This window comes from Mesoplodon bidens (assembly GCF_964165515.1).
Source record: "Mesoplodon bidens genome assembly, contig: HAP1_SCAFFOLD_849, whole genome shotgun sequence".
In the NCBI taxonomy this organism is placed as follows: domain Eukaryota; kingdom Metazoa; phylum Chordata; class Mammalia; order Artiodactyla; family Ziphiidae; genus Mesoplodon; species Mesoplodon bidens.
In genome coordinates this window covers 86,958-99,590 of record NW_027672305.1, presented here as the reverse complement: position 1 = coordinate 99,590, position 12,633 = coordinate 86,958, and the positions used below count along the sequence as shown (strand labels likewise).

General features: G+C 37.6%; 1 pseudogene across 1 annotated transcript; it reads left to right on the top strand.

Moving 5' to 3' along the window:
• The first annotated feature begins 10,405 nt into the window (after positions 1–10,405).
• LOC308610360 (ferritin heavy chain-like) lies at positions 10,406–11,300 on the top strand (annotated as a pseudogene). The gene has a single exon. The product of its transcript is annotated as a ferritin heavy chain-like (transcript).
• Positions 11,301–12,633: the final 1,333 nt, after the last annotated feature.

Sequence of the window (12,633 nt, the reverse complement as noted above, 5' to 3'; positions counted from 1 at the left end):
AATCGATAAATCTGAATAAAGTCTGGAGTTTAGCTAAAAGTAATGCACCGCTGTCTTTTTAGTTTTAACATATGTACTACGTAAAATAGTAACATTAGAGTAAGATGCGTGAAGAGTATATGAGAACTCTCTGTACTATCTCTGCAACTGTTTGATGAATCTAATATTCTCAAAAAAAGGTTTAGTTTTTAAGTGCATAGTTGCGTTGCATTATGATGAATCAACACAGAATAGCTATTAAGCATAGTAGAAACTGTAGCTCCTGTAAAATGCAGATTTGCAAAACCCCCTCTCTCCATATAAATTGTATCAGAATTTTCTAGAAATGGAGCCAAGCACCTGCATTTCATATAGCTATAGGTGAATCTTATGCACACCAAAATCTGAGGATTCCATTTCTAGAGCCCTGTGCCTTTTATAGTCCCAAAAGACTTTTAAAGGCTTTAAAAACCAAAGTAGTAATGGTATTATCCAAGGTAACCAAATTTGAAGAAAGTCAAAATTCAGCATATTCAAGATAGTAAGGAAAGATAATATGTATATAACTGGTGGGCACACAGGATAACAGGGTCATGATAGTTTGGCAAGTGGATTCAAAGTATGGTAAGTATCCAAGTGGCAGCTCAAAGACTAAAAGTGGAAGCAACTTGCTTATTCAATCAACCCTTCCTGGGTTGAAGAAAAGTGATATTGCTATGGAGTGCAGAGAAATTACAACGGGCCTGTTCAATCAATAGGCAACAACTGCCTTAGTATGAAGTGATACTACTCCAAAAATGAATAGTGCTGTACTGACAACCAAAACCAACACCACTAAGCTAATAAACAAATGCTCAAGCAAGTTGAAAGGCTCTGACTGGAGTGTTCTATAATGAACAGATGAACAAGGGAATGAGAATAAACTATGAAAATCAACGTGATGAAACTCACTGGTTAAATGAAGCCTAATTGGTCTCAAGTATGACATCCTGTGTGTCTCTGCCCACCCTCAGTTGCCTACCACATTTACTGTGGTATAATTCATGCTGGCTCAGGGCACCAGTTTTGAGCCCCAACAGATTCAAGTAGTCCACAACCTTGCTGCCTCCTCCACCCACACAGCATATGCCAGCCCTCCTCTGATACCCAATCACATTCCCTCTGAATGAACCCACTTCGGCATTCTTCTGCCTGCATCAGCTAGCCCTCACTCATGTTTACCATTTATGATGGTTAATTTTACATGTAAACTTAGTCTATGGTGCCTGGTTCTTTGGTCTAGAAGCTGCTGTGAAGGTGTATTTTACATGTGATTAACTTGTAAATCAGGAGACTTTGAGAAAAGCAGATGATTCCTCCATAGTGTGCTGGACGTCATCCAATCAGTTGAAGGCCTTCAGAATGAAGACTGAAGTCCTCCCATGAATAAAGAACTATGTCTCCAGACTGCAATAGAGAAATTCTGTCTGAGTTTCTAGCTTTGGGACTCAAGACTGCAACATGAACGTTTACCTTAATTTCCAACCTGCTGACCTACCCTGCAGATTTCTGACTTGCCAAGCCCCAAAATCACATAAACCAAAGCCAATAGACAATTCCTTAAAAGAAATCTCCCCTCCCCACATATATACATTTGATCCTTGGACAACATGGGGGTTAGAGTGCAGTTAAAAACTGCATAATCCGGTTCTGCGTCTGCAGATTCAACCAACCACGAATCGTGTAGCACTGCAGTATTTACTGAAAAACATCCGTGTATAAGTGGACCCACACAGTTCAAACCCATATTGTCCAAGGGTCAACCGCAATACGATAGTTTACCCTATTATATAAAATACAATAACCTATTATATATCCAATCCAATCCAATATAATATAAATATCCTATTAGGTCTGTTTCTCTGGAGAACCCTAACTAATACACTACTCTGATCATTTTTCTACCAGTAACACTGTAACCATCTTCTCTTATAATGAAATACACTGCAGCTATTTTACCATTGCTACACCCAATGATATTTTTTCTTAGTAAGGTATGATATTTAGATAAGTTATAATCAATATATAGACTGAGAGATTCCCATTTTGTTCTTTGCATCAAATAGCATAGAATCAATATTCCATATCCTGGCTGAGTATCAGAATCACTTGTGGCACTTCTTAAAAGTACAGTTGATCCTTGAACCACACGGACTTGAACCGGGTGGGTTCACTTAATCTACAGTACTACTCAGTCTGGGGTTGACTGAATATGAAGATGTTCAACCATAGATACGGAAGGCCGATTGTAAAGTCATACTTGAATTTTCGACTGTGTGAGGGTCCACACCCTTAACCCCAAAGTTGTTCAAGGGTCAACTGTACATATGCCAGAGTTCAACCCCGAACTTGCTGAATCAGAATTTCCTCAACTGATTTTGATTCACAGCCAACGGCTGAAATCCCTGGGCATAAAATCATTTGACCACAGTATCTGCAACAGGATCTAGTCCAAGGTCACTTTTTTAAATAGAGAACTTGAGGTTAAGGGAGAATAAATTACTTATTCAAATTCCCAAAAAGGGTAAGAATGAACAGTATCAGGCTGCTATGTTTTTCATATTTCTATAAAGTACCTTTTATTTTCTTATATAGACATTTCCAGAAAAAAGATAACAAGTGGCATTCCAATCACTCAGTGCACACAGTTATGCATAGCTTATCATCTGATCCACAGCTCCAGTTCACTAATATAGATAGATTATAATATTTAGAAAATAAAAAGAGGCAGCTCTATTTTATAAGGTAGTTCATGCCATGTACACATCAAACTATCTGGTATATAGTTAGAAGACCTTGTAAATAGCTAAAATCTTGGCTATTAATTGTGTTGTAATAAAACTTTGAGGACATGTAAATGGTACTATGTTATGTTTGATGATTTAATCAAAGAAGGGTGACCTCACTTTCCTAGTGATGGAACTTCGGTAGATGCATTCAAAGAGCTAACATAAATCTTAGCTTATTTTCTAGTAGCTAGCAAAAAACTTCCAAAATCACTTCATATTGTGGATATGAAAACACAGAATAATCAATAACCTCAGTTTTTCACTACCGCTGACTTCTAACACTCCATGGCTTCTAATACAACATTTGTATTTTTTAAAGAATTAAAAATTGACAGAGTATATACATACACAATCAGCTAAGATGCATGTTTCCACTAATGTCTACTTTACCTAACTAACGTCCAATATTGGAAGGGTAGGCAAAAATATTCAATATTATTATTACTTTTAAATTATACCACTCTAACCCTAATTATAAAATACAGAATACTATTTTATATTAATAATCATATCTCTTTATAATAATTTACTACATATATATTCATACTACAATCCACATTAAGGTACAAATTTTAGCGAACATTAACATTAGTGATCAAAGCCCAATATGTACGTACGAATCTGTGCACTCCATACATACATACACACAGAATGGTTTTCTAAGATGTCACTGAACGTAGCGCAAAATGTGAATTGAGATGCTACTTTGTAGAGAGTTCTAATATTATATTATTACCTGTTTTCTCTTGTTCATTTGACCCAACAGCATTCTTTTGCAACAAGATAGTCTGAGGGATGCTCTACATCATCCAGCTATGAAACAGAGTTTTATAAACCCAAGTGTCCCATAGAGACATTTACTCCAAGGAACTGGTATAATTCAAAATGTAATCTAACCAAACATGCTTCATAGTCTGGCTAGGAGAAGCAATACCATGGTTTATAGAATAGTGTCTCTGGAAAGAAAAGGAAGTGGACTCTTGGTTCTGCATAAAATCTTGTTAATCCTACTTCCATTTCCCCCTCCTACATTTGTAATAACTGAATAAACTGATTATGTTTTTTTATCTTGTAGCTGCAATCTCTGTAGACAGACTGATTAAAATACTTACATTGATGTGATCAATATAGTTACCAATCAATAACGCTCCAGGAATTGATTTTTATAATCTGAGGAATTCTGCACCTTGATTCATTTATATACTATTGTCTTTTTTCTAAAAATTAGGGATTGTTAATGTGGAAAATAAAAAAAAGGATTAAGGGGGAAGGGCCACAAAGGGAAAATTGCAGTTCTCTACAGCATAACTGAGGAATACATGTGATTAAGGAAAAAGTGATGATTTGGGGGGGGGATAAAAGCGTGGATAATTGATAGAGAACTCGTGAAAGAGGGAAGCAATTGTAAATAGATTATTGTGGATGTGGAACTGACATTTCCAGTTATCATTACTGTTTTTTGTCCTTGACAGTTAAGATCTGAGGAATGTTAAGCAATGTTTCAATAGCTGCATGTATAAGAAAATAATATTCCCGCCACCAGAAGCTGCTCTAGTACAGCTTCCCCCTTCTACTCTAGGCCATGGACTCTACCACACAGACACTCAAAGGCAAGAGTGTTATCCCTTAAAATTGTCAGTAGTTCTCTTCCCCTCAACTCTCAGTTCCAACAGCCTCTTCCCTTTCTAATGGGCTGCCTTTAGCCTCACCTTCCTTCCCAGATCCAGCAGTTACTCCACAATAGATCTGCATTGCACGTCCTGTAAAGGAATGCAAGGTTTTGTCTTGGCGTTCAGTCTCTCTTCCAAGAGATACACACACACACACACACACACACACACACACACACATAATGTATAAATTCATATTACTGCCAATGGTTTCAAAGAATCACTTTTCTGGCAGAAGAAAATCAAGGGATTACATTACTAATGGAGCATTGAGTCATACAGCTGACAGTATTTGGCAGATTATTAATGAGCCTTTAATCCTGGGTTGTTTGTCATGTATGAAATCAGAACTTAAGAGCACCATCTACATTAGAAAAAGCAGGTTGATAATCTTTCTATTTAAAGAACGTATGCCAATCTTTTAATTCACTTTATAATAAATGAGATTTAAAATCATTTGGGCAGAAAGTTACTAAATATCAGATATTTCCTAGAAATTTGAAACTTTAAATAGGTTTAACTGACCTTAACTACTCAGATATATTTGGAAAATGGCAAAAGACTTCAAGAAAATAAGTCAAAAGGACATTGTTTATTTTTCATGTATGAACTGAAATATAAAAAGGTCAGAGGAAAAGTAATAAATGTGAGTAATACACAGGAAACACTTTACAAAACATTTACTTTGGAAACTGTGCTTTTTGCTGAGTTTAACAGTGGTTGGTTGAGGTATCATATTTTTATAAAAAAGGAAATCAGCAAATAAGTCATTGAGAATATGGTTAAAAAGTTTAGAAAATTAGGGCTTCCCTCGTGGCGCAGTGGTTGAGAGTCCGCCTGCCGTTGCGGGGGACACGGGTTCGTGCCCCAGTCCGGGAGGATCCCGCATGCCGCAGAGCGGTTGGGCCCGTGAGCCATGGCTGCTGGGCCTGTGCATCCGGAGCCTCTGCTCCGCAGCGGGAGAGGCCACAACAGTGAGAGGCCCGCGTCCCGCAAAAAAAAAAAAAATTAGAAAATTAAAATGTGAGAGCATATTACTCATGTCAAATTATGAAGAATAATGATTACATTAAATACAAGCTTATTAACACATTGGGTTAATAGTATAGTAAGGTATGGAATCATAAGGAACATTTTATAAGGATTTTGCATTTTTTTCCTAACTTGTTTGGAAAAACTTACACTTGATTTTAGTGAAACAAAGTATCTACACCTTCAACCAAGACATTCTGGATTTGTAGGTTGACTAACACCATTCCACCAAAATTATTTTCCCTAAACCTAATTGCTATGTAGGAAAAGGTATGAGAACGTCTGTAGCAATTTCTGTATCTGTGACAATAGTAGTAAAGATTTCAAACAAAATATTATTGAATATATATGAATATTTCAATATATATATACATATTCTATTATCAACTCATTAGCATCTAATTTTACATCCATCACATATACATTCTGTCAGTGAACATAGTGAACTGAAACCGACTCTAGGGCCCATGAGATTAAAGTCAACGCCTGTTGCAATCATTCAGCATTTAGCACAAAGCTGGAATATATTAGGTCCTAGATAGTTATTGACTAGACATATGGTGTGTCCATGCCATTCTAACTCAGTGTTCTCTACCTGTATTTGTGAATTCCATGGATCTGTTCTTGTGTTTACATCCAAATGAAAAATTCCTGGAAGCATTTTCAAAATTATCTGGATCTGTCTATAGCTCAATGCAGCAGCACAAACTCACTGTCCATGCCTGCGTGTGTGTTTTGAATCACACTGAGTGTGACTGCTGCTAGGCTGGCATGTTCTAGTGTAAAAAGGACAACTGTCGCATGTCCACCCTTATAGTCACATTTTTACCAGCTGCAAACACTAAAATTTCCTTTTAAAGTGATGACTGGGAGGTGAAAAATAGTTTAATAGAATGAAACTCAAAGGGAAGAGTGTTATCCCTTAAAATTCTGTCCGTAGTTCTCTTCCCCCTCAATTCCCAGTTTGAACAGCCTCTTCAGTTATTGAAGTTACTGAGGCTTTTAATGGTATTTCATGAAATCAACAAACTGCATCAGAATTACTTTTCACAAACTAATAAAAAAGAACATGGACAGACACTATTTGAATGATGACTTCCACCACCTGAAAGCAAAAGTACATTATGAATCATCATATGAGCTAAAGTATGTCATGTCTTCAGTACAGAAGGGCGGTAGAGCACTGAGATCTTTCATGGATGTCGGAACACAGACACGGCGCACTCGAAAGGGAACCTGCATCTCGTCAACTAGTGTGTTCTCAGTGACAAGGGACTGTGTTTAAGACAAAAAGCATAAACGGGTGCATAATTGGAACTCCTTAATTTTAATAGTTTTATAGTTGTATTTGCATATATTTACAAATTGTCTGGTTTACAGTTATAAAAGCATACCAATTTCTATGCCTGGTTTTATGTTTATGCATATTAAACTAAAATTATAATAGTAATTTATCACCACTGGGTGTCTTTGATTTTTTTTCCTTCTAAAGGAAATAGAGTTTAAATATATATTCAACATCTACTCCCACTCATTTTTTTAATTTGGAGAAATAATGAGACTAAAACTTTTAATAGGCCACTCAATATTTTAATTTATATTTTTGAGCCCCTACTATGTGAAATTTAGCATCACAAGTTGAACAGTCTTTGTTCTAATGGAGCTCATGGTCCAGCCAAACTTCCCAAACTACCTAGAGAGGAATCCAATTCAGAGTGTCACTCTCTGCTATTTATAAGCTCTGTGTTTGATCATGTTACATACTTTAATTCACAATTTCTTTACCTGTAAAATATGGGTAATAATAATCAAATCTAATCCAGTATCTGTAATAATGAGGTAATGCAGAGTGAACAGCCCAGAGATATAGAATATTGATGTATCACTTTTCACTACCTCTCATTAAATGATTGATTTATACATATGTATACACACACACACACACACACAAAACACAGAGAGTGAGATAAGCCACCAACTGCTGCTACTTATGGTCTACTTCCTTAAGATTATACCATTGATCCTACTTCATCTATTAATTTTCAAAGAAGGAATTATATGTAACATTTACTAGCACTTAGCTACAAAAGAAATACAAATATGAGGAGCTTATAGAACAAGTTTTTATGTTAGTACCTATAAAATACCTGTCATATAATAGGTGCTCAATAGAAATATGCTGAATGAATGAATGAGAGCTAATCATTGACACGGAGTCAGAACTTATTGTCTAATATCAGTTGTGTAACTATTAGTTCTGTAACATTTGTAAATTAATGAAGGGAACTGAAAGTCAAAACAGTTTTTGCAGATTATAGCATGAGAATTTTTATTTGTTGACTCTGCATTTATCATGAGTAATACTGTGATAGCTAATTTTTATATGTCAACTTCAAAGGGGGTACCCAGATATTTAGTCAAATGTTATCGTTTGTGCCTGAAAGGGTGTTTTTCCATGAGGTTAACATTTGAAATAGTAGACTAAGTAAAGCAGATTGCTTTCCTTAAAGTCGATGAGCCTCATACAATCATTTGAAGGCCTGAATAAAATAAAAATGCTGACCTTCCTCTGAGTAAGCAGGAACTCCTCTTGCCTGACTGCCTTGGAGCAGGGACATTGTTTTTTCCTGCCTTCAACTTGAATTTCCTGGGTCTTGAGCCTCCTGGCCTTTGGACTGGACCTACACCATGGACTCTCCTGGTCTCAAGTACGGCAACTGCAGATTTTGAGACTTGTCAGCCTCCATAATCACATGAGCTAATTCCTTATTTTATATAATATACAAATATATCTTCTATTGGTTCTGTTTTTCTGGAGAATCCTAACATAATACCAACACTGACCACAAACATTTCAAAGAAACCTTCATCTTATAGTCCTATAGTGATATTTTAAAAGACATTATCTTAGCACAGACCAAGTTATAAACTATAAAATTTGATTATCAAATTTTTTTAATTTCGGGGGCTTCCCTGGTGGCACAGTGCTTAAGAAACCACCTGCCAATGCAGGGAACATCCGTTTGAGCCCTGGTCCGGGAAGATCCCACATGACACGGAGCAGCTAAGCCCATGTGCCACAACTACTGAGCCGGCATGTCACAACTACTGAAGCCCAAGCACCTAGAGCCCATGCTCCGTAACAAGAGAGGCCATCGCAATGAGACGCCCATGCACTGCAACAAAGAGTAGCCCCCACTCGTTGCAACTAGAGAAAGCCCACATCCAACAAAGACCCAATGCAGCCAAAAATTTAAAAATAAAATAAATACATTTAAAAAATAAAATTTAAAATTTTTCTAAAAACATCATCTGCTCTGAAGTTTTTTCATTCTGTGTTTGTATTTAGCTTTACATTCCTCATTAAAGAAAAACTGGATGCAATGTTTTTGTTTAGATATATGTATATTTCCTTCATGGAAATTTGAGGTTCCAGTTCATGCTAGTTTATTGATTTCCCTTTAAAAAGTTAGATTTTAAACCTTAGGTTTCTCTTAGTTATAACATGTATTTTAACATTATCTTCTAACCTAGGGAGTAATGATGAGGGATAAAAAATCTGAGAAACACCATTATCACCCCTTAGTATACATAGAACCATTCAATAGTATTATTTTAATATTTGAAGAGTAAAGTTGTCCAGATAAATTAATTATTAAATGATCTTGGGACATAAGGAGAAAATGTCCTACAAAATCAAGATTTCTTCTATTTAAATAGATTCTTCCAGTGAAGCCTACAATGGACTATTCCAAGGAAATTTTTGAAAGATTGCAATTATATTAAGACTAAACACTGGTGTTAAGCAAACATAGAATACAATTTTATCTCACTGAGAAACTGATCATGTAGTTCTTTTCCATCTCTAATGTATGATCCTATCATTAACATCAACTTATCAAATAGACATTGTTATTATTCTATTTCTTTACAGACTCAACAATTAAATGCCTCTAAAATTGCTTAGATAAGTGTACAAAGTGACAGTTGATATTTGATCCTTTGCTTCCTTCATAAACAATGATTATAGCACAGCATGAGCTTTCAAAGAGAAATAAAGGGACCCCCCAAAAAAGTACATTAGTCAAAGTCATGGTAATAAAACTGTAAGTGAAAACAGCTATTTTATCCAAAAACTTTAAAACCATTGAGAGCACTTAAAACAGTCCATCACTCTTTCTTGTACCTTGAGAACAGAGACCATGTCTGATTCTTCTGTGTATCTCCAGAGTCAAACACAAAATATTATTACACATATTTGGAATACTGTCTAGAAATGGCTGTTGAATTAATTAATTATAAATACCTAGATTGGTCTTATGTCTTCCACTATAACATCCTTAACTTCTAAGAAAATATTGACTTTTTAATATCATATACATGTGTAATATCTTATACGTATTTACTGGAGACAAGAAAGGGAGAAAAACAGTAGTTTTTTGTTTTGTTTTGTTTTGGTCTGCTTCTCCACTAGAATACAAACCTCATGGGAACAGACTTTGTCTCTCTGTTACTAATATATGCCCAAATCCCATACCAGTGCCTGGGCCATATTAAGTAATCAATAAATATTTACTGAACGAATGAATGAAAGATAATTTGAGATCAATGGTATTTCCTACCACTGTGGCTCATTCCATACAACATAATTGAGGCGTTACAAAAAATGCTTGCTGAGTGGCAGTGAAAGGACAAATGAGGCTGGAGGGGATAAATACATCCACACAGTTAAGCTCTTTCTCTAAGAATACACCTAAGCCTTTTGTTTTCTGACAAACAAAAGAGAAGTCTGCACTTACCCAAGACGAAGGAAATTGCTAAATCACGTGAAAGGGACTCCGAGACAGGTACCGCAGGCCCCGCGGCTTCGCCTTCACCTTGGCCTTCACACCCACCATGCTGCCCGCGCCACCCTCGCAGGTGCGCCAGAGCTACCACGCCGACTGCGAGGCCGCCGTCAACAGTCATTTCACCCTGGAGCTCCACGCCTCTTTCGTGGGCCTGGCCGCGGCCTTTTACCTCCACCGCGACGACGTGGCCTTGAAGCACTTTAGCCGGTTCTTCCTGCGCCACTGTGGGCCCAGGGCCTGAAGCGCCTGCAGAACCAGCGCGGGGGGCCGCCTCAACTTCCAAGACATCAGGAAGCCAGTCAGTGACGAGTGCAAGAGCGGCCTCAAGGCCATGAAGTGCGCCTTGTTCCTGGAGAAGCAAGTGGTCGACCCGGAGCCTGCTCCACTGCACCAGCTGGCCACCGACAAGTGCGACCCCCACCTGCTCCACTTCCTGGCAACTCACTACCTCAGCCAGTAGGTGGCGCTCATCAGACAGCTGGAGGGTCATGTCACCACCCTGAGCATGATGGGGGCCCCAGACGTCGAGCTGGCAGGGTAACTCTTTGACAAGCTCACCCTGGGCGACAGCGACAAGAAGAACTGAGCCTGGACTGGACTTCCCCAGAGCCACGGGGTGACCAGAGCCCTGGTCACCATGCCTGCCATGCAGACGGCAAGAGTGCCCTTGCAGAAGAAGTTCACTTAAGTTTTGGTTCTGTTTTTTTTTTGGCAACAAGGGCAGGACTCTCTTTTCCTGGACTTTATCACTTAAGTTTTTTTCTTCCAGTTTTTCCATTTCTTCCAATAAAGTTATTGGTTCATAAATAAATAAAGGTCTCTGGTTGATTCATGTGGGCAAATCTCTCATTTTTTAAGTTTTAAAACAGGTATCCAGGAGTTTCTGAACACAGCCATACCCCAACCAGATGCAGCTCAGGATCTCCATAGTGGGAGGGAGAAGGTGTTCCATGGGGCCCTGGAAAACACAAAATCAGTCTTCCCCTTATAAATAATGTAGGTATATGGGGGTAGACTGGGGTGGCGTGGGGTGAGGTAGGGGTACCTGGTGAATGTGGGTGCATGTGCATAGTGAAAGTATAGAACCATAGCCTGAAAATCATGATTGCAGTTGCCTCTGGGGAACAAGTGAAGGGAATGGGATTGGGCAGGAATTAAAATAAAGGGTGTCTTCAGTTTCACCTGACATGTTTATGTGCATTAATTATGCAAATACTAATGGTTAAGTATGAGTAGCAAGATGGGGGGTGGAGGGGTTTGGAAGTCTGAATGGTGGAGTATCTCTTTGACAAGTTCACTCTGGGCAACAGTGATAATGGAAAAATGAGTGTTAGGCTGTCTTGCTCAGAAACACGGAGGTGACCTCCCATGGTCACCAATGCCTGGCATGCATGTTGTAATAACAAAACATCCACTTATATATGTTTTCTTTCTTTGTATCATATGTATATATGCATGCTTGTGTGTGTGTGTGTGTGTATACATATATATATGTATAAACATATATATATATATATATATATATATATATATTTTTTTTTAACTCCAACAAGCAGCAGAGCTCATTTTGAAGTTCATTAGGAAGACGCCCTTTGTTGAAAAGCAGTTCGGCGATCACATTACTGGAAATGATATAGCTGCTTCCTAGACCTTTCCTGAGCCTGGCTGTATTTCTGCCCTTGGGTTTCACATATCCAACTTTGATTTAGTTTTTGTTATTTGCTACCAAGAGAACCTAAGCTAATATGTCCTATTATCAACACACTTTTACCAGCCTCCACTGTATTTACACTAGAGTAAATAGCTCTTCTAAGGTAGTAAATGACATTTTTCCCTTTATCCCTACTACAGAGTCCACTGAAAGGAAAAAGGATCAAGGGTGGAAGGGATCAAATAAGAACAATTTCCCGAATGGAAATACAGAATACTGAAGCCTGCTACCATATGCATCTCTTCTCACCTAAAAGTGTTTTCCTCATAATTTACAGAATTTTAATTCCTTAGATCAACCTTCCCAAGACTGTGTTCAGTATCAGCCAGTGCCTCAAAAACATTCACAAGTGTTCAGTGGAAAACTTGTATTAATCGAATTAGCAGGATTTTTTGTTTTGTTTTTTCAGTTTTTGTTTATTCTAGGAATTTTATCTCTGATGTAAAAAATATACATTTTGAATGTATAACGTGGGGATAAAATATTCAGTGTTTCCCAAACATTCTGATCATGGGATTCTTTTTCTACCAAATCTCACAGAACAGTATTCCAAAGAAAATAGC